The sequence below is a fragment of the Pleurodeles waltl genome, chromosome 5 (genome assembly GCF_031143425.1).
Source record: "Pleurodeles waltl isolate 20211129_DDA chromosome 5, aPleWal1.hap1.20221129, whole genome shotgun sequence".
Taxonomy (NCBI): Eukaryota; Metazoa; Chordata; class Amphibia; order Caudata; family Salamandridae; genus Pleurodeles; species Pleurodeles waltl.
Window position 1 is genome coordinate 662973620 of NC_090444.1, and position 27047 is coordinate 663000666.

Sequence of the window (27047 nt, forward strand, 5' to 3'; positions counted from 1 at the left end):
TTGTTAAAGACTGTAGTGTTGAGAGCTGTGCTGGGAATTCCTCCTCATGGAACAGGTGGACTTACTAGTATCATGCTACATAATAGACCACCTATCCCCACTCTAGCAGGACAATGCCACCAGGGTGGACTCAACCTCACGGTGAGATGCACCCAGAGGGAGTTCTTAGATAAGGTTTTCTGGATAATACAGCGATCCAGTCATGTTTAAAAATACCAAACAGACGACTAGTGTTAATACACCTTTATTGGTGATGTCTGTTGGTAAGGTTAAAACATGAAATGACGGTGTGTGTGGTTATAATAAATTACCCCGTCGTCAAACAGAGCCAACATGTTTCTGCCCTCAAATTGAGTCACAACTGGTGAGGGGCATTCTTCAGGGCCAACAATTCCTAACCGTACATAAGTGAGGTAAAAACTATTCTATCCCACTGCTGGAAAGGAACACTTAGGCCCTCATTATGAGTGTGGTGGTCTTAAGACTGCCATACTCACGGTGGCGGTCTTACCGCCATGGGCCCAGTGGTAAAGACCGCTGTAATATGACTTCGGCGGTTAGGTGAAAGCCAAACCACCACAACTCCGCCAGTACCACCAGGGCTGCTGGACTGCCGGGCTGGAGGCGAGCATCTCTGGCCAGGTGGCAGCCGTAAGACCACAAGCAGTATTACAGTCACACCGCCATGAAAATCCTAACAGTGATGCACTATGGAACATGAATCCTCATTCTGTTCCCGGCACACATACCCCACACGTCCACACACATTCAAACCCCCACACTCGTCCACACACCCGCAGACACGCACGCCCACTCACCCACGCACTCGCTGACAAACACTCCACTCGCTTGCACCCAAACACATGCACTCAGACACCCCCATTCACTCATAAACACGCACTAGTACAGATACCCCCACCCCTCTGCATAAAAGCACACACAGACACCCCCAACCCGACCCATCCACACACTTTCAAATACCCCCATCCAACCGCACACATCCATACAAACACCCTCACCCACTCTCAAACAGACATACACACCCCGCCCCTCCACATTCATGCATATCCCCACCCCTCCAAGCTCGCACACATTCACACACTCCCCCTCATCTGCACACTTGCACAAACCCCATCCGCACACTTGCACACACACCCCCCTCATCAGCACACTTTGCACCTGTAAACGTGCGGAAATCCGTCTTGACCGTAATATGGCGGTCTTCTGACACCTGCGGCTTTGGCGGTCTTTTGAAAAGACTGCTGAAGTCATAATGAGGGCCTTAATGTCCAAACACTCAGGGCCTATCTGAGTGACAGTAATAGGCTGTGGATACCCTAAACTTTGGAGATATGGGCCTCTGGTCTGGGACTGGGGATGATGCCCCTTGTAGTCACACATTCATCAAAGGGTGCATCATGTTTTTGCACCTAGTTCAGCCTCCTCCCAACCGATTGCCTCCTGCGGATGCAAATGTTTAATTAAATAAAAAAAACAGTTAACTTTAGTCATTTTCGAGAGAGATTAACTAATTATTGTTTACATTTGTTTTTTCTTGAATGGATCAAACACTGAAAAATTTATAGATCTCAAGGGCTTGGGCCACATGCTAGAATAAGCGCTTTCTGAATGCTACAGGGAATCATAAATGAAAAATTCAACATTATATTACATTTTGTGGTGGCATTGCTTTTAACCTAGTTTCTCAATTTTTATTTCTACCTTGCATGAATCACTGACCTCGCACAGATGTTTTGGAATACTTCTCCAAAGTTTGATTCTGAGAGTAATATGCCTCCCATATGTGAGACTCGACGGGCAGATATGATGTCACCAATAGCATGAGGCCAGGAAAGTTCTACGTTAGAGCATCTGGACGCATTGGGCCAACAGGGAGCACAAACCAACTATTGATAACATTTTAAAGCTGTGAATATTTGTTAGCAGCTTCATGATTTCTACAACTGTTGCAATTGGTCACCAATTATTCACTGTGTAAGGTTTGTTTAGTAATAAGTTGAACCCGTATCTCAGTCAGGAACTCTCTTCATTTCCAGACATATGGAAAAGAGTTTAGTCAATCATGCTAGCTCTTTCTTATGCATGCTCGTCATATCTTTCAGGCCAATATAACTGGAACCAACAACTTCGTTTAAAATGGGTATTTCAATTTGTTTTGTTAATTTGGGAATTGTTACACCTTTGCACGAATGTTCATGGTCACGTTCTCCTGGGATATGAGCAAGTATGATTCATTTAGGATTTTGCTTATTTTCCTTTCACAGTGGGGGTCATTACGACCATGGCTGGCAGCAACAGCCGCCCGCCAAGATCTGACCGCCGTGCGGCCGCCAATGCGGCCGCACCCCCGCCACAGCCATTTGGAGATCCCCGCTGGGCCGGCGGGCGGAAACCTGGTTTCCGCCCGCCGGCCCAACGGGGATCACGGCCGCAACATAGGAGCCGGCTCCAAATGGAGCCGGCGGTGTTGCGGCCGTGCGACGGGTGCAGTTGCACCCGTCGCGCTTTTCACTGTCTGCATAGCAGACAGTGAAAAGCTGCATGGGGCCCTGTCAGAGGGCCCCTGCACTGCCCATGCCAGTGGCATGGGCAGTGCAGGGGCCCCCAGGGGCCCCATGACTCCCCGTTCCGCCAGTCTTTTCCTGGCAGTGCAAACCGCCAGAAAAAGGCTGGCGGTCGGGGACTCGTAATCCCCTGGGCAGCGCTTCTGCCGCGGTCGTAATCCGCCTGGAAGCACCGCCAGCCTGTTGGCGGTGCTTCCGTCATTTTAGCCCTGGCGGTCTCGGACCGCCAGGGTCAAAATTACCCCCAGTATTTCTTAGTAAGATGCATACATGACACCAGAAGCGATTTGGCATGATGCTCACCCTACCTCATCTCTCATTATTTTAGCTATTTTTCTCTCTTTCTTGAACATTGTTTGGGATTATTTGTAGCTGCCATGTGAATCACTTATGGTTTGAAGCATTTTCTTCTTGAACAATGTTGGATGGTTTATTTACTCTTTCAGTGGATATTGCAGTTTGATTATTATTGGCCCTTTGGTGGATATCTATGGTATTTTCCATTGTATGTTCTACAACCATAAGGTCCATATTTACATTATAGTGAATTTTCAGAATTATTTTTATTCCTTTGATTTGGTCTTCCTTATCACAAAGGCTTATACTTTTTGGCCCTCTTCTTCCGCTAATAAAGACTGTCTTTCTTTAACTGCTTCAGCTTATATTTCTGTTTTGGCAGGAGAATTGTATTTTTTGTAATCAGAAGATTGAATAATATTTTCAATTTTCTGCAATTTGGTTGTTGCTTTTGTTGTTGAAATGTGCACCCTTAATTACATTAATATTTGTTTTGTTTTCATATAATTTCGATTTTCTTTTGTTTCATACAATTATCTCTTCTTTAGACTCCAATTTTCATTGCACATTTTAAGTATGCCTGGGTGTGGTACAAAATTAAAAGGCTAGACTGCTCACGTGGTTCACAGAGTTCACCTGTGCTTGTCCATTGTCTGAATCAGTTGTGAGAATGAAATGTCACTGGAAATCACTGGTCATTTTTTTGCCAACTTGAAGCTTACAAGCTAACTGGTGAACACCTAGAAACGTGACAAACCCTTGTAAGTGGGGAGGCACCCTGCCCCAGGCACAGTACAAGGCTGTGTCGGCTGACTGGTATAGGGACACCTGTGGGGACTTGGCCTCCCATGCAAGATTATTGGAGCTGTTCAGCCAACAGAAGCACCACACTCCTCCCCAGTCCGATACCACCATCGCCTGGGTAGGGAAGGTAGCTCTGCATGGTCCCTGGATCCCTGGTCTGTGGGAACTGTGCCTCGTCGACAAAAGCCATGGCTTTGGCAGCCTCTCATAAGGGAACACAGGATTTGATCAGCCTGTAGGACCCAGAGACTCCTCCCTGGTCCAACACCACTCTGGTTCGGGTAGAAAAGGTGGTTGTGCCATGTGCCTAGAACCCTGGCCTGTATAGACTGGGCTTCCCAAGTGAAAGCAATGGCTTTGCCCATCTTTTACTTTTACAGAGATTTGCAGGAGTTGTTCAGCCCGCAGGAGCCCCACAGCCCACAGCTTACAGTAGTATCCTTTTACATAATCTTGCATGTCTTTTTGAATTGTCACAAAACGTTCAATACCTTATTAGTAAAAGTGGTACACATACACATTCCTTTCTATTTGTACTAACACTATGACTATGAATAAGAATAGAATATTCTTAATATATTTCCATTTTATTCCCATTTTAGATGTTGTTTGGCCATTTTACAAAGGTATGTAAGAGTAGAAGAGTACTACAGGAGTATTACGTTATGTTCTCCAAAAAGCTTTTGAAAGGAGGCCTCGAAGTAGTGCTGAATTTCACCTATATTATGAATTTCCAGAGAGCCATCTATAAGGCTTTCTACATGGGACAGGATCATACTGATCAGAGGTTACCTTGCATTCTTCTCAATGTCTAACAAAAATGCACTCAGTGTCCTGAAATGAAACACTGGGCTCCTAGCAGTGGGTCTATGCCCTTAATATCAGAATAGAGAGCAGCCCATGGGGTTGGGTATTCTATAGCCAGGCATATTATGTGCTCTACCAAAGTGTATAGAGGGACTGAAAATGTATCAGTTTTAGAACCACCCCTAGTACAACCTCTATGAAATGCACACAGAAGCAATATAGGATTAGTTCATGGGAGTAGTAATTCACTAAACAGTCATGTTGTGTGATCTGAGCAGTGGAGAAACCCACAGGAGGAAGCTGCATTCATCCAGCAAAGGAAGATGTCCTGATGCCCCTCTCTCCACTCCAGGAGTGGCAGTGAAAACCCGCTCGAACTTTTCTATCCAGTCATGGAATATTCTCTCAGGGTCTTTTCAGGGTCCTGCCCGAAGTGGCAAGATGATTAACCCTTTGTAATGGACATTACATAACCGACCATGCAATGCAAGTTGAGGAGTAGGTTGAGGAGCGGTGAGGAACAAACCCTAAATATGAACATTATACAACTGACTACAGTATCTATTTTAAGGAATTAATCATGGGGCTGCAGACAGCAGCCTCGAGCAATATGCATTATAGAGTCAGCCATAATATAAGTTCACCCAGGAACAGCAGGGAATCAACCCAATAAATCAGATCCCTACATATATGGTTTTGCTGGACCTTACAGCTAGCGTTGACAAGAGACCCAAAACCGATAAATATGAGTGACATTTAAGGCACCAATCACAGGGCATCAATTCATTCTCTTGTGAAAAGCATGTCTTGTTACAGAACAGGAGAAGGTGCAGGTTCAAGGAAGCATGTGAGCATGCCCTAGCAGCCCTAAACAGTGAAAAAACATAAGAAAATAGCCTTTACTACGTCACTTGTGCTGGATGCTCTGGGAGGAGATATTAATTAATGCCATGAAAAGGAAGGGGTAGGAGCCCATGAACTTTATGCATTACTTCTCTAGACGTGCAGTTTCTAAGCAGCAATAAGATGACAAATTAGCTAGGTTTCAGAACTACAGTGACTATAGGGCAAAGCAATCACCACAATCGGCCTGTTCAATAGAGAGAACCCACACACACATGTGGGAGTATCAAATAGCTCAATAAGAGAAGGAACATGGTCAACATGTGTCTCTTTCCTGGCCTTCACCGATAGAAGGAGGGGCACAAGACACAAAGATAGGCCAGTGTTACGTGCCAGAGGATGGAAAACCCTGTGAGGTTGGACCTCAAGGAAGTTGCAATCCTACAGGACCCCCCTTTAGAATTTTAAGGAAAGAAACAACACATAAAAATACTGGCAATGCAATATGCATAATACTGTTGGAGTGTAGCTTTTATAATCAAAATTAACATGAAATGTTTGCAAATTAATGTATAATGATGAAACAACACATAAAAATACTAGCAATGCAATATGCATAATACTGTTGGAGTGTAGCTTTTATAATCAAAATTAACATGAAATGTTTGCAAATTAATGTATAATGATGCTGCATAGAAAATGTATTAATGTGCTTTTAACATAGGTGCTTGAAATTTGCCCACGGGGAGTGGCCACCAATGTATACAATGATTAATGAAATTGACTAATAATGAATTTTTAATGTACTAATGTATGATTCTGCATTAGCATTTAAGAGTCATATGTTAAGATTTTGCTAAATTTAATTACTAGGCCTTAGTTAGCATGAGTCGGGGCCTAGCCGCCGGTCTCATATTAAATGTGTTTTTCTAACGTGCAATGTGCTGACTTGCTGAAGGACATGTAGCTGTACTTTTCCAGAAGCTAGAAGATGTGTGTAACTGTAGTAAATTCTTTCTCATAAGACTCAACTTGCTCAAGGAGACATTCTTGCTGAATGCAACAGTGTAGACTTGCAACAGGTACAAGGTCGCCTGAACTGGTAAAGACAATGGGACTATTAACTGAGCCTGCAAGAATAAAAGTTTGTACCTGACATTCTACCCGCTGGAGACGTCAATTACAGGAGCCAATGAACTACATGAGAACTGTTCTAAAGTGAAAACCCAAATGAGATGACAACCAAATTATTGGTTGGAGAGAATGATGCACCAAAATTTGCCCAATTGGAAATTAGGAGACTGTACAACAAGATTGATATAACCCTGTGTCACAAGGAGAAATAAGCCATTCTAAGCCATTTTTGATATTGCCATTACGTGCCATTCTTTGCTATCACCTAGCCACTTTGTCACTCTGACTCTTCAAACCATCCTCATCTTTGTCCTGCCCGATTCATACTTTTTCTCCTAATGAGGGAAGTGTCCCTTAGTACCTAAATTGCTGAACTTTGCTGTGTTTCCTGGCTGATGGCGAATCAACTGATGCCCTGAGGACGAAGACTGACTCTGTATGCTGACCCATTATGGAGGGTAACTATATGATAATGAAATTATAATTGTCTGTTTGCCTTTCCTTTCTAGGTACCAACTGCCTCTTTGATAGAGACCATAGATAGACGTTTTCTAAATTTGTGTTGCTAAAAATTGTTTTGCATGAAGCCCAACATGCTAATGCTGATTCGAGGTTAGTTAAGGAATTCACTAGACAGACGCAAATAGACAAATGACTGAATATATGCTTTGTTGAATAATGCGCTAATGATACTCTGCTAAGATTAATCCATGTTGAAGTCGTGCTTTGTTCTAATGTTTATGATCTTTGCTTTTGATGAAATCTTATTTGAGTTGTCATATTGTGACATTGTTGATGTGTTTTCTGGTATTGAGACTAATAAACTTGTTAATAGAAGTGTAACCAATGGGGAATAAATATCATAAATCTTACTAAATTCTGTGTGGTTATTCCTGGCTTGCAAGGTCATGGTGTGTTTTAAATTGTTATTAATGTCATTAACTAATTTGATTGATTTGCTATTTTGAATATTGATGAGGTTATTGATCTTTGATTGACTTGTTGACTAGTCATCTCGTCTTAAGGAGTCTCCAATCAGGGTCAGAAGATTCTTTGGCCTAAAACGAGTCCCAGATTAAGTAAATTATCTAAAACGGGACGCATTATCAGTTCCAATGACCAGATTCTCTAAGCACAGGATGTAAATACTGTTGTTTTAAAATGAGAACATTGTGCCCACAAAGCAGTTATCAAAATTGGTTGTTTCAATGTTTTCTGAAGTTGATGAATTCTATTAGAAGGGCTGTATTGGAGGGACATGGCTAGGATGTAGAAATGCACATATTGACATACAATTAGAAATATTAGGGTGTCTTTCTGGTACTCTGACTACACCCACTTTCTCCATGTGAATGTGATGTACTGGATAGATTCCCATTAAAGTCTCTTAAAATGAGTGGCAGATAATTGCAGCAAAGTAGTGATATTACGGCTGAAAGAATGAGTGGGATAAAGGATACATGTAACTTTAATACACTGCAAAGCAAGCAACTTCTTACAAATGGCTGAGAGTGCAAGATAAAATAGGGTGCGAGACTGGTGGCTGGTGAGTGACCACAAATGTGTAGGAAAGAGTGGGTGTCTAGACTTCTGTTATCATGCTTATAGTACAGTTTGGGATTTGTATTTTTTAAATTCAGACAAGTGCTTTGAAGTATAGATGCATAGATCATTAACTACAACTGTACGGGCACTTATACTGCTCAGAACAATAAAATGAGAAATAGAGCAAGAATACATAACGTTAGAGGTGTGTTTTATCTTTGTATCTCTCAATTCCCTAAAATGTCTTTAGACTGCTGTGCAATGGTGTTCAATGCCTTTTAGTTGCATTTGTATGGAATCATCTACTTCTGACTCCATGGTTCATCCTTTCGAAAAGACATTGAAGTATGGAGTGTTCTATTGTATTATAAGTCGAAGGTTTTTCCTAACAGAATATGCAAGGGGTGCTAGTTTTTGTACCCTGAGCCTTTTCCTCTGTAGATCATGTGATCTTTCAAGTTGATCATCATATTTACTTGTAGAATGTGTGGTATTTCCAGGGGGTGTATTTACATGATAGTTTATCTACAGAATGAGACAAAGCTGCCTGAATTCTTTTAAAGGGGGTCTTGCACCAGAGTAAATGACGTTGTGATATTACCTTCACTGAGATATTGGTTCAAAGGTGTCGGGAGGTTCTTGCCCTCGGCCAATACATTGACCTGGGGGGGAGGGAGGTAAAGGAGGGCTCCTCATCAAGTTTGACCCGACGGTTACTGAATTTTGGTGAAATAGATGATGGCATTTCAATGTTCAGATGCACTGCCAGAAAGAATTTGGGTCACTTATTTTCCTACTGGAAATGGATTCAGTATCATCCATGTACATTTGGAGGTTCATCTTATATTAGGTTAGAATATGGACCAAGGGGCTTGTGTGGATATTGAAGGGCAGGAGGATATCAATGACAATGTGACACTATGTATAAAGCCTTGTTTAATGATAATTACAGTAACCCCCATCAACCTTATTGCCTGCAGTTGTTCAGAAACAATCAGATCCATTCCAGCTCAGAACTAACAATGGAAGCTCAAAATCTGAGTGCAAGTGTAATGGTCCATAGAGTTCCAGGCTGTAGCACTATTGTGGAGTATGAGGGAAGAGTTCATATTTTCATACAAGGAAAGCAATATTCTTGGATATTGGCGAAAGGGGTTTCAATACCAATTGAATTAACGAACCCCGACTTGTGGTCATGTAGGATGTGGCTTAGGTCCACGTACATTTAAACTTTCTTTTCATGATATCCATGGTGTGAAGTCAAATGTCTCTCTAATGGTGTGATATGTTTCAAGAAGACAATAAAAATCATAAGGGAGGATGACCACTGATGAGACTTCCAAGGTTTACTAGACACAGCTGAGTGACAGATTGAAAAGGTTTGTTTTTCAGGCATTTTTGACAACTCCCACTTAGCTTCTGGGCGAAAATTGATGAAGGAAGACTAAAACAGAGATGAGTTGACAAGATAGAAATGCAAAGATTCAGAAATACAGGAGATGGAGTGCCCTATGTGGTTAATTTCATATTAAAAAAATAAGACTGTCCAAGTAGTTCAAACTTATTGCATATTGATTGTTTTTTAGGACTTTCAGATTGGTCATCTTGAAAGATACTTCAATATTCTCTTGTTTGCTTTTAGGCCTATTTGATGCATTTGGACAGATCATTTGTTTGTGTTTCATTAACTTGTTTGTGGTAGTATCTTTTGTGTTTCTTGATTGTTTTTTAGGACTTTCAGACTGGTCATCTTGAAATATACTTCAATATTCTCTTGTTTGCTTTTAGGCCTATTTGATGCATTTGGACAGATCTTCTGTTTTTGATTCATTAACTTGTTTGTGGTAGTATCTTTTGTGTTTCTTACACTGAAATGTGCCCTTACTAGTTATTAATTTGCACCACTGTAGTTTAAGGTTACTGCTGGTTCACTGCGACTGGGCTAGTTCTCCTTTTGTACCAATTGTATCTAGATGTGATGTCTCTCTTTGGATTTTTCACTGTGATTGCAGAAATCCTGTTTTCAATTGCACACAAAGTATTATGTATGCCCTTGAAGTATGAGTAAATGATGTTCGAAAGTTCTGTGCAGGTTACATCAACAGTGTTAATTAAAGCTGCCCACCTTTGACACTATGGGGGTTATTACAACTTTGGAGGAGGTGTTAATCCATCCCAAAAGCGACAGATATACCACCAGCCGTATTACGAGTTCCATAGGATATAATGGACTCATAATACGGCTGGTGGTATATCCGTCACTTTACCGTCACTTTTGGGACGGATTAACACCTCCACCAAAGTTGTAATAACCCCCAATGTTCCTATTTCATGCACAGTTTTAGCCTGCACAAAAGATATCGTTGAGGATGGTGAATGAGTTACCATCAACCTCCGTTCACATAAGTAACACAATGTTACAGTAGATTTTAGCCAGTGGATTCTAAGGTGCATATTTACAAGCCCCTTGCACCACCCTAAGGCTGCCTTAGCCTCATTTCTATGACGCTAAGGCGGTGGTAAGGTGGCCATTCCCCTGCGCCATATTTACAAAGTGGTGCAATGGTATAATCGCACCACTTTGCAACACCTTGCACCACATTATGCCTGCGCCAGGCATGATGTATGCAAGGGGGGCGTACCCAAGCAAGGAGGCCTGAAAAATGGCATAGTGAAATTTACAAGATTTCACTGCACCATTTTTTCCATCATTTAGAATGCCTGCTCAAGGCAGGCATTAAAATGACGCACCTATCAAAATTAATGGCCCCCCCTGTGCTTTGCTGCACTAGTGTCACAACTGTTTACGCTAGTGCAGCAAAGCGCCACAACAGTGTAAAAAATGTTACACTGCTGTGGTAACGACCACTGTGGTGCATTCTTTTGTTAATATGGTGCAAGCATGGTGTCTTTTGGTGGGGCAAGGGTGATGCAAGAGAAGTGGTGCATCAAGACTGATGTGATACTTTCTTGTAAATATGACCCTAAGTATTTAGAACTTGCTTGCTTTTGAGCCACACGAGTTTTGATCATACCTGCATTTGGTGAGGACTGGTTTCTACTAGAAGATTGATTTTGAATGGTGTGCTGTGAGATGGATGGTACTGTCTTTGTTGCTGTTCAGGATAGTTGCTTAGATAGCATTGACAGCACTCGTAAGGTAATGGACTTGCTGATGCGATATGTCTCAATGGCCATCCAAATAGTGGTGCTATTGTATATATGACCTCTGGAGAGATTTGCAGTGGGTGCACTATAGGGGTCTAAGAGTTGCATCTTGCAGCTTGTATGATATGCAGTTCGCTTATTGCGACTTTGTGGCTAGTTCTGCAGAATCAGTGAGCTTGAATGGACCCTCTTGTGTCTGAAATAGATTTCTTCAAAGTCAAATAGGGCCATTTATTGGCCTAAATCATAATTGTTCCACTGGCGGCATAGAAACTGGTCTGAAGGTGTAAGATATGGGTATCAGGACTGAGGGTCTAGCCTGCATGTGCTGCTTGGAATGTTGAGACAAACATTTCTAATGCCATCATCTACAGGCACTGATTCTACTGCTGGTGTAAATGCATGAGCCTTGACTCACTAAGTAGAACTGAGAATGGGTGGAGAGGGGTCTTTGTTTGTTTTAGATGTTGGCACATATGACTTCTTATTTGTTGTATTGTGGAGTTTAGGAGTGTTTAGTTTCCTAAGCAAGGCCTGTGCTTGTTGGTATTATATCACTTAGACTAAGTAACAAGGATCTGAAGCAGGAACTCCAGTATGTACTCATTGCAGTTATCTGATTAGCAACGTCATAATGTGTTACTGAACTGTGGAACCTCCAGATTTGGTAAATTGTAATTTTCCTTACCATTGCAGGTTCATTTGATAGAAAGTGTAGACTGAGGATCTTTCATTAGGTTTTCCCAGTGGTACCCTTGTAAATTTAGTGAATTTCACACCGTATAAGGCTACATTCATTTTGGAAGCTGGCAAAATGGAGTTTACAAAATGGGTGCTGTGTGCAGTATGGCAAGGCTGCATACTGTGGGTCGCCAGTCCTTCCATGAGTTCTACACTTATGAAGGAAAGCCCAGTCCTGGGAGATGGAGGAATCATGGATTCCTCAGTTTACAGGCCTGCAGTCACACCAGCAAAGATCACTGCAATCAGTGGGATAAGGGTTCTACCCTGGCATACGCAGTAGGAAAGCTATGGAACTAATGTACTTTATGGTTTAGCCTTGTTTTCGGGGATCTGGTAATCCTGTGTGTCAAAGCAATGAGTGGGTTGATAACTGCCAATGGACAGAAGCAGATGATGGGTCAGAAATGCCAAAGGGGGGGGTGGGGAGGCAGAGTAGAGGGTTAGAAATGAGGAGAAGCAGCATAGATAATGAACTTGAGAAGCTTCAAAGAGATGTTTGTGACCACTACAGGTAGCAAAGACATTGGACTCCAGAATGCTTTCCAGAGCTTTTACAGGTTTGTTGCAGGGGTCCCCAGGCCTAACCTTTGCAGTCATTATGTAAATGTAACTTTACCATGGTTGATTAGAACGTCCTCAGGCTAGCAGTGCTGTCTATTTCTACATACTGGAGTGGTGAAATGTTGGTAAGTGGATCTTATGACAGATTTGTTGTTGCTGCAGTCATTGATTTGGTTAGGCAAATGAACAGTGCAAAAAACTATGTAAAAGGTAGAGGAGCTCCACATGCTGTGCCTAATCGCCAGCGTGCATTTTACTGCTGGGATGTGCAGATATTCTTAAAGTAGATAAAGAACTCTAGGAGCATGACACATCACATCCATTTTTCTTATTGAGTAATGATCCCATTACATGCCTTTTCATGCTAATTCATGATTGAAGAATGACTGAAATTGCTCACATTTGGGTGCCTACCTGAAGGAAGTTCACAGAACTGTGCATACAAGCCACTCCAAGAAATAATAGTGAAACAGCAAGAGCAGACAACAAGCAACTCATACCATGGGGGGCTTATTTACAAGCTCCTAAGCGCTGCCTAAATGCCACTTTTAATTACGGTCTGGTGGCTCATACTGCAGAGCCATATCTACAAGGCCACATAAAGCCACCCTGCATGACTTTTTTTTATGGCCTTATAAATATGGAGTGAGGCAACACAGCTATGCTGCCTCACACTGTGATAGGAAGGTGTGCCATGGGCTTTATGGTGGGTGTTCCCTTCCAACACCCATGGCATTCGACACATTCCCGGATTTACAACATACTGTAAACCTGAGAACGCGTCAAAAGCCTACACCTCCCCAGGGGAGGCTAAGGCAGGTGCAACTAGGAGAAATAATATTATTTCTCTTATTGTTTCTTCTCGTATTTCCTCTTTATATGTGTGCTGCATTCTGCAGCACATATAGTAAGAGGAAATCCCTCCCTGCACAAAAACAATCATCCCTACAACACAGACATCCTTAGGTATAGAAGAGGACAGGTATGCACCGTATCTTATAGATGTGGCTTATTCCTGCCCTTTTCTTTAATGCAGTTCAAATGTGCCACACTATATATTTAAAAAGAGTGCTGTTACAATAACTAAATGCCTAAAAACTATTTCACCTTGTAGGTTCTGCAATATTTCCCCTAAGACAATGTATATATGTGATGAAAATATTTAATTCCACATCACTGCCTTGGGAAAGGCTAGCAAAGTAATTCAAATGTACTTACAAATTAATTTTGATTTGTATGTCTGTATGTATATATGTATCTATTTGGTATTTTTATGGAGCAAACCTAGTCAAAACAGGTCTCTGTACAGAGCTATGTACAAGGTCAGAGACAAACATATACTCAACAAGATGTACTAGAGGTAGCTTTGCTGTAGATGGTCAATGCATTGTGATGTAGTCGTCTTTAGAGGTGGGTCATCAACACTTTCCTAAATTGAAGCAGAGGGATGTGTGGATCTCGTTCCAGATTCAGGGTGCATAGATTGAAAAGACCTATTGCCTTATTTATTTATTTGTTATGCTTCTTAGTCTGCGGTATGTTGGTGTTCTGCCTGAGAATGTGCAGAGAACAACCACAGATGATGAATCTGTCTACAAAATAAGAGGGAGTTGGGGTTGTGATGGCTTTGTAAATGATGCATGCGGTTTTGAATGTGGTGTGCTTCTGCAGGCATAACCAGTATGGAGTTCCATCAGGATAAGAGTGATGTGATCAAATTCTTCAGACCGTGGATAAGCAGTGCAGTGGCATGCTGGATACACTTAAGGGGAGCCAGTGTGGAGTCTGGGAGGCCATGGAGCAAGCCATTAACACCATCAAAATACGAGAGTAAAGAAGGTTTGAACAGCAATTCTGAAGTCGCTTTCTGGAGAAAAAAATGCATTTTCTTTCAAAGAGAGAGCATGTACCAGGCAACCTTTCCTTACTTGGCAATAAGTTCCTTGAGGGTCAGCTTGGTGTCTAGGTTTAATCCAAGTGACTTGGCATTCAGTGAAAGGTGGTGTTTGAAGCCATCATGTTTTATGTTATTGAGCTAGGCTTATAATATTTCTTGTTTTTGTTTTTTATAAATGCCAGGAATTCTGTCTTGGTTGGGTTGAGCTTCTTGTAGACACTGGACATGCATGTCTGGATGATGAGCAGGCAGTGTTTGAGTCAATCAATCAATCAAGATTTATAAACCTCGGCAAATCACCCATTAGGGGGCTCCGGGCACTGGGGTTTTCTGGCTGCTTCATGGTGATCCATTGATTCGAACAGCCAGGTCTTGAGTCCTTTCCTGAATTTCCAGAGCGATGAGGCGGCTCTAAGGTGCAGAAGAAGGTCATTCCAGGATTTGGCTGCCCAGAGTGAGAAGGACCGTCCTCTGCTGTTGCATCGGTGGATCCGGGGGATGTCTGGAGGAAGCTGGAGGTGGTCCAAAGGTGTCCGGTCGGTTGGTGGAAGGTCATTTATTTGTTGATATATGCTGGTCCTTCTCTGTGCAACGCTTTGTATGCGTGGGTCAACATATTGAACTGGCATCTCTTCTGGATCGGGAGTCAGTGTAGTTTCTCGAGGTGCAGTGTGAGGTTGGTCTGTCTGGGGAGTTCAAGGATGAGTCTTGCTGCTGAGTTTTGTATTGTCTGTAGTTTGTTCAGGAGGCGTGCGGTGATTCTTATGTAGAGTGTGTTCCCATAGTCCAGTGTTTCTGGTGATGAGTTCCTGCACGACGGTCCTTTTGATATCGGCTGGGAGCCACCTGAAGATCTTGTGGAGCATGTGTAAGGTGTGAAAGCAGGCGGATGAGATTGCATTTAACTGTTTCTTCATGGAAAGCTTGCTGTCCAAGATGATGCAGAGATTGCGTGTTTTGTCTGTGAGGCAGAGGATGGGCCGAGTTCAGCAGGCCACCATGCATCGTTCCATGGTGAGGTGTTGTATCCTAAAGATGAGGACTTACATCTTGTCCATTTTGAGCTTGAGACAGTTGTCTTTCATCCAGACAGCGACATTCATCATACATCTGTGAAAGTTAGCTCTTGGGGTGGAGGGTCTTCTGACAGTGAGAGGATGAGCTGGGCATAATTGCATAGGTGATGATGTTGAGTCTGTGCGATCTGATGATGTTGGCCAGTGGGGTCATATACATGTTGAAAAGGGTGGGGCTGAGGGGTGATCCTTGAGGGATCTTGGGTTCTGAGGTGAACAGTGGGAGACAGATTCTCTGGGATCTTTGGATGAGATATGAGGTGATCCATTTGAGGCCATCTCCCTGGATTCTGATATGGTGGAGTCTGTTGATCAAGATGTGATGGAAAATGGTGTTGAATGTGGCTGATTGGTCCAGGAGGTGAGGGCTACCATTTCGCCATGGTCCAGGAGTGCCATGAAGTCATCAGTGGCTTTGATCAGAGCTGTCTCGGTGCTGTGATTGGCTCAGAATCCAGATTGAGAGAGGTCCAGTCGGTTGCTGTGTTCTAGGTGTTTGGTGAGTTGTTGGTTGATTGCCTCTTCAATTAACCTTTGCTGGAAAGTGGAGCTTGGAGGTGGGCTGGTAGTTCTTTGGTTCTGCTAGGTCAGTGGACGGTTTCTTCAGGAGGGGCCTAACATCAGTATGTTTCCAGTCCTCAGGGAAGTAGGCCAAGGTGATGGAAATGTTCAGGACTTTCTTGAGCTCATCCCCAATTGTTTTGCTTCCGAGGTTGAAGATGTGTGGGGACTGCGGTCTCTGCATGCTCCGAGTGCATGGAGTTCATGATGAAGATTATGGCTTGAGTTGTGGGAGGGTCTCAATTGGTGAGCAGGTGTTCAAGGTTTGTGCTTGTGGGTGTGAGCAGGCTGGATGTTGGATGTCTAAAACGGAGATGTTTTCAAATAGATATATGTGTCATTAGCACGTTGGTGACACTTGATGATCTTATATGTGAGTAGAGCACCAAATGGTTCCATGTAGAGGGTGAAGATGACAGGAGACAGTATTAAACCCTGAGGGGCTACACAGGTGATTGGGGTCCCCGGGGACCTGGAGGTGCCTATGTAAGAAAACTGGTGATGGTTGGAAAGGGTTAATGGTGAAATCAAATATTTGATTACTTGAATGGAAATGTACCTTTACAAAAAAGTACCTTAGGTTGTTGGAGACATAACTGCATTAAACCAAGTTCTGCCACTATCACACCTCGAGAACATGGAATGCACATCCTTAGCTGGGAGAGGTAATATTCCAGGCCGAGAAGACAATAATCTGCTTTAAGACCAGGATGAACAAGGTGTTGTTAACTGCTGACAATTTTAAAGGGATTAGCTTTCCGAGGGCGGCTAGGAGAGAGACATGGTGCTTGGAATGCCGTTCTGAGGAGCGAGGGGCAGGAGGACTAACCACAATTCACATTCCCAGCAGATGGAGAAAAGTGACACGAAGAAGGTCACTCCCCTTTTTGTTGTGCTGAAAGCACCATCAGCAGGAAATCACACTAAATGGATCAGTCTTGTGGAATTCTGCTCATATACAGATTCCAGCCTTTCCGGTCTTTCCTCTCCTCTACAACAATCAACCTGGAATTGTCCCTAGAATCTGGTCAATTGTAGACTGTCATTTTTTAGTGGCAGTTTACTTTGTATTGCTGCTTTGTGTCTTTAAATATCACAAATTCATATCGTATCTTCCCTTATCCTAGTTTAAAGATCTTGGTGTCATTTTGATCCTTACATTTTTCTCTATTTTTTTCTAAATTGGTTTATTGGTTTGGAAGTTCACTGTGCCGTATTCCTGACTTTAAAATTGTTCATGCAGCTTGAGCTTTGCATGTAATTCTCTGGGGGTTGTCTGCTGCGTGTGCCTTGTCTTTGTACCAGGGATTGAGCAGAGATTCTCCCAGAACTGTGATTTGACCAAACACGCATATGTTTATTAGGCTTGAAGGGGTTACCTCATCCCACATTAATAACACAATTTCGAACACCTCGTGTTTTCCGTACCACTGTGGCAATCTAGTTATTTTTACATTTATTTTTTTCAGCTGGCGTCGTATTCAGAATCCTAATTTTATTTCACCATTAAAACAGAACACTATGGGCAACATTTAGAGTTTTCCAGGATGAAGAACATCTGTAAATCAATTATGCTCCTATATTACCAAACTCATTGTTCTTCCTTCTCATTTAAAGGCTAGGAAGCCACCACTTTTCCCATGGTGAAGCCTCAGCCAGTTCCATCACGGGTAACCCTTCACTTACAGTCTATTTTCCCTGCTCATGACCACAAATCAGGTACCACAGTGAGGGACAGGAAATCAAATCAAGGGCACCAGGGGGCAGGGATAAAACTCCCTCCTGGTCAGGGCCACTTTGGAGGCTTATTTTTTTAAAACAAAAAAACAGCAAGCAATAGACAGGTTGGCCGGTCATCATTTTAGTTTTGAAAGCAGTGTTGCCACTCACAGGGCAGGACACTTCTGCAGAAAGAGGCACAAACAACAGAGTGGAGATATCTCTGTAAGCCATCTGTTTTCCACAAACAGGACAGCGGCTATACCCCTCTCCTCATTCTATACATAAAACCTAAGTCAAGAGCATCATCTTTTCGCACTACGTATGAATCTGATATTTTTTACCAAGAAATTGAGTCAAACAGCATGACACTTCATGGTTAATTAATAACATCAGCATCACAGAATCTGAAGCCCACCTTTCCCAACAACAGTAGTGACACTGACTTAGTTATCTGCATTATGAGTGAATATTTCAGGGCTGATGATTGCAAAGCTCCAGAAGAATACCCCTGAATTGACCCCAGTTTTTCATTTTCACATTTTATGAAGTGTTTAGCCTAGAGAGACCTGAGAGACCTCTGTAGACTCACACAATGGTCCAGTCTCCTTTTCCGGCTTCCATTAATAGGATCACATGTCCTTTCAAATTTTGGCACTCTCTCCTAAAAACAAAAAGACCAACTGACAACAAGCCATTATATTTTTATTGCTCCCCAAATCAACATTAATATGTATGAGAGTAATTTTGGAGTCCAAGCGGAGATTCCGGCCCAATACACCAACCAATGAGCACAGCACCCCTTGACTGAATATGCACCCTATAATAAGAAGTTTTATCAGCTGCTGCCACTTCCTCATTATAGGTGGGCTTGAAACATTTTGCAAGATGATTCCGGGTGGATCATGATTACACAAGAAACACCTCAAGGTAAAATTCATTTGTGTAAAGAAGATGAGGTGGCCCACATATGGGAAGTTCTCTAACTGATACAGGACCACTATCTTGAAGACTGTGGACGGCTCCAGTAGGGACGAGGAGAGCACTCATTACAATTTGATTTCCCCAAGTAGCCTGTCTATCTGTGGATGGATGTTTCAGACTCAGGGTGTCTGCACATCCTATGTCACGTAGACCTCTACCTATATATTAAACCCTTCTGTAACCACAAATCAAAAACAAGGTCTTGTTCAGAATAACCAATTAGGAATTTAGATGACCTAATGAGTCCCAAAAACTTTCAAAAAATATTTAGGACCTGCAAAACCTGGGGACTAGACCGCTCCAGATTACTTAAGAACACCAGGACATCATCAACCTACAGTGCGACTATGTCCACTATACCTGATGTCCATTGAAATCCTTTAACCAGGGCATCCACTCTAATCCACACAGTGAGTGGTTCAATTTCTATAGCACATAGGGTAACAGGGAGCAGCTCTGTCTGGTGCTACACTGGACCCAAAAAATGTCTGAGAAAGTTCTTCATATGCTGACCAGCACCATCAGATTTCTATATGATAGCTGAACAAAGCTAATATATTTGGGGCCAATGTTTGTTTTCTTCAGCACTGCAAACACTTAATAAAAAGCCTTTTCAAAGTTGGTGAAGAAAATTGTCTGGGGGCCCTACAGTCATCTGCTAGGGCAAGAGCATTATAGATGCACTATATATTATGCCCGGTGGACTGTCTGAGTAAATAGCAGAACTGGTATGTTCAGACAAGAGAGTAAATTACTTTTAATAAATAGGGAGAACTTTGCCAACATTCCCACCTCTACATTTAGAAGAGAAATGGAGCAGTACAAAGAGCAATGATCGGGGGAGACCACATTTGTAAATAACTACTGTTTCAGTGATGCACGTGTCTGGTGGCAACCTCTTCTTCTCTAAGGATTCTGAGAATAGAGCAGAAACACATCAACTAATGTAGACACAGAAAGTTTGAAAAACTATGCAAGAAACCCATTTGGATCCAAAGTCTTTCCCAATTGCAATTGGTTTTAGGCTTTGCCAAGTTCCTCTCCAGTAATGTCCCATCTGTGGCTGCTTGGTTGGTCTGCGAATACAAGACGAGTAATAAGCTGAAAACATCTGACATATGTTTTGGTTCCCTCTGCCCCACACTCAAGAGTTTATAAGCTATTTGGCTCATCTGGAAGAATTGCTACAATGCCAGTGAAAAATTATACTGGCCATGCTGCCCCATTTATATAAGAGACTCTGAGTGGCAAGATATGTCATTTTGGCTTGTTTAGATGCCAAACCAATGTGATAGTAAACTGCACATGCAGGCCATGCAGTGGCAGGCCTGAGACAGGTTTGAAAGGCTACTTCTGTGTGTGGCACAAGCTGTGCTGCAAGCCCACTAGCAGCATTTACTTTTCAGGCCCTGGGTTTAAGGGATACCACTGTACAAGGGACTTACAGGTAAATTAAATGTGCCAATCAGGTGTGAGCCAATCATACCAAGTTTAGGGGAGAGAGCACATGCACTTTAGCACTGATCAGCATTGATAAAATGCCCAGAGTCCTAAATCCAACAAAAAGAGGGTCAGAAAAACAGGATCAGGAACAGGAAGGCAAAAGGTTTGGGGATAACCCTGCAAAAAGGGCCAGGTCCAACAGTGTCCTTCAGAGACTGCAGCATTGAATTTACCACCTGATAGTGACAAAGTAAACACATGCCTCCCAGCCTACTACTGCAGTCTGTAAGAGCAAATTTATGTTTCCAATTTGACTTTGTCATTTAAACCAATAAGAAAGTTCAAAAAAACCTTTCAATATATAGAAATCACTCCTAAGTTAGGCCTATCAAACCCTTAGTCAGGGTGCTGTATGTTGAAAAGTAGGACATGGATTTTAATTGTCCTAACTTTCAAAGTTCCAACTTGATGTTTTTACAGTGGAAAAGCTAGTATCCCCAGTTGTGAGTATGCAGTTATACACTGACAACTCAGCTGTGAATGGGACTACCAAAGCTGTTGCTTCAAGGTATCAATTTAATCATTACATTAAACTTGACTTGATGCTCAAGAGTGAATGCAACTTTTGGAAAGTTGCTGTTTGTTTCCCAGGTTATACAGATGCTAGCCACAAAATAGACTTCTGCTCTCCTGGGGAGAAGTGTGAATGACTCCCAGGAGTGGGAACAATAGAGGCCAACCATTGGAAGAGGTGTGACCTCTCCTGGCAGGAAGTCAGTCAGGCTGTGAGCCCAAAATGTGAGCTTCAAAGGGGAAGCCGCCTTTGAAAGGCAAATGGTGTCCAAACATGAGAGGAGCTGCTCTCTAGTTCAAGTAGATGGGCTGACATCAGGAACAGAGAGGAGGGACCAGTTGCCAAATTGGGGGCCTCATTTACAACCCATTTGCGGCATCGCTGCGTCTTTTTTTTTGCACAGCGGCGGCACTAGCAGTGCACTACACTGCTCCAAATTTACAAACTGACACATTGGGCCCAATGCATCAGTTTGTAAAGCCCTGGATATGCAGGGTAGGCATTCCCATGGAAAAAGCCACTTAGAACTGATGCAGGGAAATGTCAAACTTTTCACTGCATCATTCTACGACTTCACCGCATAAAAATTTTACCGCCTGCTCAGAGGAGGAGTATGGGATTCTCCTCCAATTTCTGGAGTTGCACCAGTTTAATAATACAACTCCAGCAATGCGTCAATTTAGCACCAACAGATGCGTCAGAGTTTTTTACACATCTGTGAAAATATTCACCATGGGGCTCTGTATTCTAAATGCAGGTCATCCATGGGGTGGTTAGGGGATATGTGGCAGGTTCAAGAAATCTGACACATCGATTACGATGTGTTAGTTTTTTGTAAATGAGGCCCTAGGTTTTCTAAGGGTCTGAACCCCTCACATAGTCAAACCTTTATGGCGGGCTACTAAGGTCCACACACTGAGCAAAGGGTTAAGCCACCTTGAAAGAGGGCAGAAAAGTGCACACTGACATAGCTTATTTCCACGCATTGCAGGAAGTCACCATCAGACAAAGAGTGACCTCATAGCCCACTGGCTAGTAACCACTACATCCTTTCATGGCACTTTCTGGGCATAAATATGGCACCACTGGCACCCAGATCTCATGCCACATCTGGACTGGAAAGAAGACCGAGGAATGGCTGCTCTACTGTTCCCCGGATCTGGTAAGAGAAGCTATACCAATTACCGGACTGCAACTGCTGATCCTTGGGCTAGCAAGGAGAGTACCATGCCTGTGGTGCCTGACTTGTGGAAAAATCACTCCCAAGCCCCAGACAAAAGAGGTAATCTCCAGGAGTCAGTTGACTGAACTCCTGTTACAGCACCAGGGCCACAAAAGTTAAAGAAGCCCATTCTGGCCAGTCAGTAGTCACAATGGATTGACCACCACTGACCATCAACATGCAGCCAAAGACACTGAAAAGTTGTACCTGATTCTGCAGGACCTGGGAGAGTTGTCAGAGTGCAGGTTAGTGACCTAAGATGGACATTAGCCTTAACCAAAGAAAACCATTGGTTTAGCTGTAACCGGATACCAGTAGTCTTGTGCCAACTGGAATTTTGTTGGGCCAAAGAGGACTTCAAGGGACATCAATCCATGTGGCCAAAATTGCCCCACCTGAACAGTGGACTGTGAAATAGGCCCAGGAAGACTCCCACTGCATTCTCAACCTCCTCAGCATTCCACAGCATCTTCAGCATTCTATTTCCCTTATATCAGGTCCACTTCTCTGAAGACTATGGTGGTCCAGCCATAGAGCTTGGAACAGGACTAGACACTGCTTTGGGGGCAAGGTAACTGTCTATTGCTCCTTACTGGCCCACTTTACATCCTCTCTACTGGAGCTGGTCACCCAAAGCATGCCGGAATACCTGAACACAACTTTACAGAAGGTTTATGAAGTTTCTAATTTTTGTGGTTACCAGTGCTTGTTCAAACATTAAAGTGATTTATGTTTTACTTAGAAACCTAAATATCCAGAACCCTCAGGTGAATTTGGTTTGTTTTTGTGTCTAAAATTCATAAAAAATAACATCTATTTTTATAAATGGGATTTCTTTGATGGCATATGACTTTCTAATGTTGCTCTTTGGTGCTTCTAAATGCTTTACACTTGTTCCTTTGCTTAAGCCTTGCTGCTCGAAGCCACAGCTATCCAGGGTTGAGTTAGAGGTTTTGATAATGAGCTTAAATGTCCCTAAGATGATTTTATGAGTGCATTATATTTTGAGGTCTCATAACCACACCATATATACGACAACTTCCCTCACCATAATGAAGCCGGAAGAATAATTTGTGGGTCCTTAAATGAAATGTAAAACTTCCCACTTCTGGATGAAGGGCCTTCCAAGCATCTGTTATGCCCCAAGCATCAAGGAATTTACCCAGGAAAGAATGGCCGTGGTGTAGCCACCTCACAGTTTAATCAATCACTCCATTCAGGTCACCACCCAGGACGCGTGCCTCCGGATAAACCTCCACCAGTAAGCAACAGTGAGACTCAAGTATGCAATCAGGGGGTGGAGAACACAATCAAATCAAGAACAATGGCTGACCCCATTTCAGCTACTGCCAAAGACTGAGGCCTTCATTATGAGTTTGGCAGTCAGTGGACCATCGTGGTGGAGATGGCGGTCGCACTGCCACGGGCCTGGCGGTGCAGACCGCCATATTACAAGTACTGGGAAGGCACCTGAGGAATATAGTCAAGTTTCCGTCCGCACCACCATTGTGGGTGGACCACTGTTGCTAGCAGAAGGCCTCTTCAGGCCTGCGGTCACACAGCTTCCACTCACCGTATTATGAGGTTGCACACCACCAGGACATATGGGGTGGTCTATCTGCCTCGAAAACCATGGTGGAAACGAACAACATAGAAGGAAGTACCCACCTTCTGGAACACAGGCACGTCCGTAGACACTATGGCACGCAAATTGCAAGTCTTTCCAATGCTCCTGCTGGCCATTGACGTCCAGGATCAGCAAAGCCGACATGGACACCAGCCATAAGTACCCCAGCCTAGCACACACTGGAGGGTACACATGCACAAACGCACATTCACCACACATACATGTGCAAGGAAAGCCAGGGCAAGCTATGTGCCATCGACACCAATGGTGCCATTGTAGATAAATATAATTGGATATATAAAAAACTTAATGAAAACAACTATTCCCATAATGCCACAAGGGCCAGCGCATGAGTGTCCAAATGTCCCGGGTACACTGGGCATTTGAGGAGTGCCCAACTTGACTCCTGACTGCAATGTGCAGACCTCCACAGGGCAGTGCATCAATGGGGCATGCAGGCACCTCGGGGATGGGGGGGTGAGGGGATGCTGTGGTCAGGGTTTGTATGGGGGGTCCCTCCCCTTGTTTCCAGACTTTCCCTCCTTACTTTCCTGCTTTCTGGGGGACACCTTAGCCTTGCTCCTCTTTCCCTTCTTCTTAGGTGGGTCGGCGGTGGAGTCCACAACAGAAGGAGACCCAGATGGAGTGGTACCAGGTGTGGAGGTGTGAGGGGCAGGTCTGCTTGTCATAGCAGCACTGCAGACTGCAGGGAAGGGCAGCAGGGTGTTTGGGGGAACAGGGACAGGAACCTGAAAAACTCATGTAGGAATCTTTTTTCGGGCAAAGGCTAGGTTATGGGTAAAGCATTTGGGGGTGGAGGGAGAGGGGATGGTTGACAGGTGTGTACGTGAATGTGGTTTGGGTGCTGGTTCGTGGGTGTATGACGTGTGCTGGGTGTGTGTTGGGTGGTTGAGTGTGGGCGTATAGGTGTACTGGGAGGAGGAGTGGAGGAGACACAGGGAGATGGCAAGGGGTATGTGTGAGTGAATGTTGGGTGTGTGCGCAGGTAGGAGGATGTGCTGCATGTGGTAGTGTTGACTGTTGTACGTGCAGATGTGGTGTATGGGGTGCATGTATGGTGGTCTGCTGTTGTGGTGACAGTGGCAGTGACAGCTCATGTGGCTGAACCTGGGACTGATGATGTGGTGCCTGCAAGTGTGAGTGGTGATGTGACTGTGAGGGGTAGGACGTGGGTGAGTCAGTGTGGGGAGTGGATGTTGTTGTGTGTGCGTCTGAATGGTGGGTGTGTGCATGTCAGTGGTGGCATTTGTGCTGAATGTGATTGTCATTGCGCTCTGGGTCTGTTGGAGGGGATGCTTGCTGGTATGAAAGTGTGCTTTGGATGGGAAATGGGAGAGGGATGTGGGAGTGGGAAGAGGAGGTTGGAGGGGGGACGGAAGAAGAAGGAACACTGGCTGCTGTCAATGTGGAGGCCAGAGCCTGAAACGATCTCTGAAGGACAGACAGGGGACTGTGAATGCCTTCCAGGAGCGCATTTGACTGTTGCATCTAGGACGCCAGTCCCTGGATGGCATTCACGATGGTTGTCTGCCAACAGAGATGGACCTCAGGAGGTAAATAGCCTCCTCATTGAGGGCAGCAGGGCTGACTGGGGCAGGGGCAGAGGTGCCTGGGGGAAAAAAGATGCCCACTCTCCTGGGTGAGCGGGCACGGGGAACTGGGTGGGGAGCTACAGAGAGGGAAGTGCTGGTAAGGGGTGTGGCGGACTAGTATGGTGCAGGTTTGGGCCTAAAGGTTCAGTCACCAACAGGTAGTCACCATCAGAGGAAGAATCTAATGATGGTGTAGTTGTTCCTGTCTCCCCGTGGTGCTCCACTCGCCCTCCATCCCACTGGTCCTCTCAGCTCCACTTATATCAGCCTCCTGGGTCCTGCAGGAAGAAGTTCCCCACTCGCTGATGCCCCTTCTCCTTCGCAGATGATGCTGATGCACACAAAGACAGAGGAGGAGAGCGAGGGAGGGTGGGACAGTGAGAGACAGGGTGGGAGAGAGAGAGGCATAGAGCAATTGGTCAATGCCAGCACAAAAGCCTCACACAAGTCACTACAACATACTTTAATGCCATTACATGCCCTGCCTTCACTCACACATGCCACTCCACTAACAGACCATGCATGCCAGCACAGCCATGCCCATGTGTTTCACTTATGCTGACACACATTCAATCCTGTACAGGATGAAAGCCATACCCCCAACATATGGCTGAACCAGCTCATTGGGTCATGGCTCTTTATGATCTCAAGACCCAAACTAAATACTCTACGGGTGTTTGGAGACGTATTTGCACAGCCACATAACCCATGCACATATAGCTGTGTGATGTGAAACCTCAGACTTCCCAGACAACACATACACCACAAGCTAGCAGACAGCAGATAGGGATGTGGCCCCAGCTACACTGTTTGGATAGTTGGGACTACAAAGTGTGTGAACTCCAGAAGCAGGGACTCTGTCCACATAAAATACCCTGCTCATCTACTACACAGTTGCCATGTCATCGATACCACTTAGCAGTTAAGTTAACCTCAACTCACATCCTACATGGCATTTTAACACATGTATGTAGCACATCCTGCCTCAATGTGTCCCAAGCCTAGTCCAACAGTAGCTACCTAACACATATTTCAGAGCCTTCACACACTGCACAGGCTGCACCTATCACTTACCACATAACCTATGTACAAATGTGATTGTGGCTGCTGTGCTGCCCTTAAGCACCCATCCACCTCAGGGTACGCCACTGCCAAAATGCGGGATAAAGGGAAGGTCAGGGTCCGACGGGCACCTCTCCCTCTTTTGGAGGATGCCCCCAGCTGGGCCTCACCAGTCCTCCTGGCCCAGCGTCTCAGGTCCTTCCACCGCTTCCTGCAGTGGTTGCTCCACCGGGCATTGACCCCCAAGGTCCGCACTTGCTTGCACGCCAAATCACCTTCTTCTGATGGGCACTTACCTGCATGGATGACACGGAGAAAAGGAGACAGTCATGTAGCGTGGCCTCTTAGGGACTGCATTGGACACAACACATCTTATGAACATATGCACATTTCAACATTCCAGTTGTCCTCACAGCCCTCAACCAGTTCCTTCCACAAGTCACTCATCCTCATCCCAAGGGCCCCGTCCACATTCGTACCACTCACAAACAGGACAATCACAGTGGACTCACCTGCTGCCCTGGTGCCCCACACAACTGGGCATACTGGGGTAGGACACCCTCCACAAGCTTCTCTAGTTCTTCCTGTGAGAAGGCTGTGGCCCTATCCCTTGCAGCATGTGGCATCTTAGCTACCAGAGTCAGCACTCAGCAGCACATGCAGTGGAGGTCTTCTCAGCACGAGTGCCAGGAGTCAAGTGAACATGAGCACATGAAATGGCAGTCACGGCTGCCGCAGACATCACCGTCACCGCTGGCGGTGATCACCATTGGATCATGTC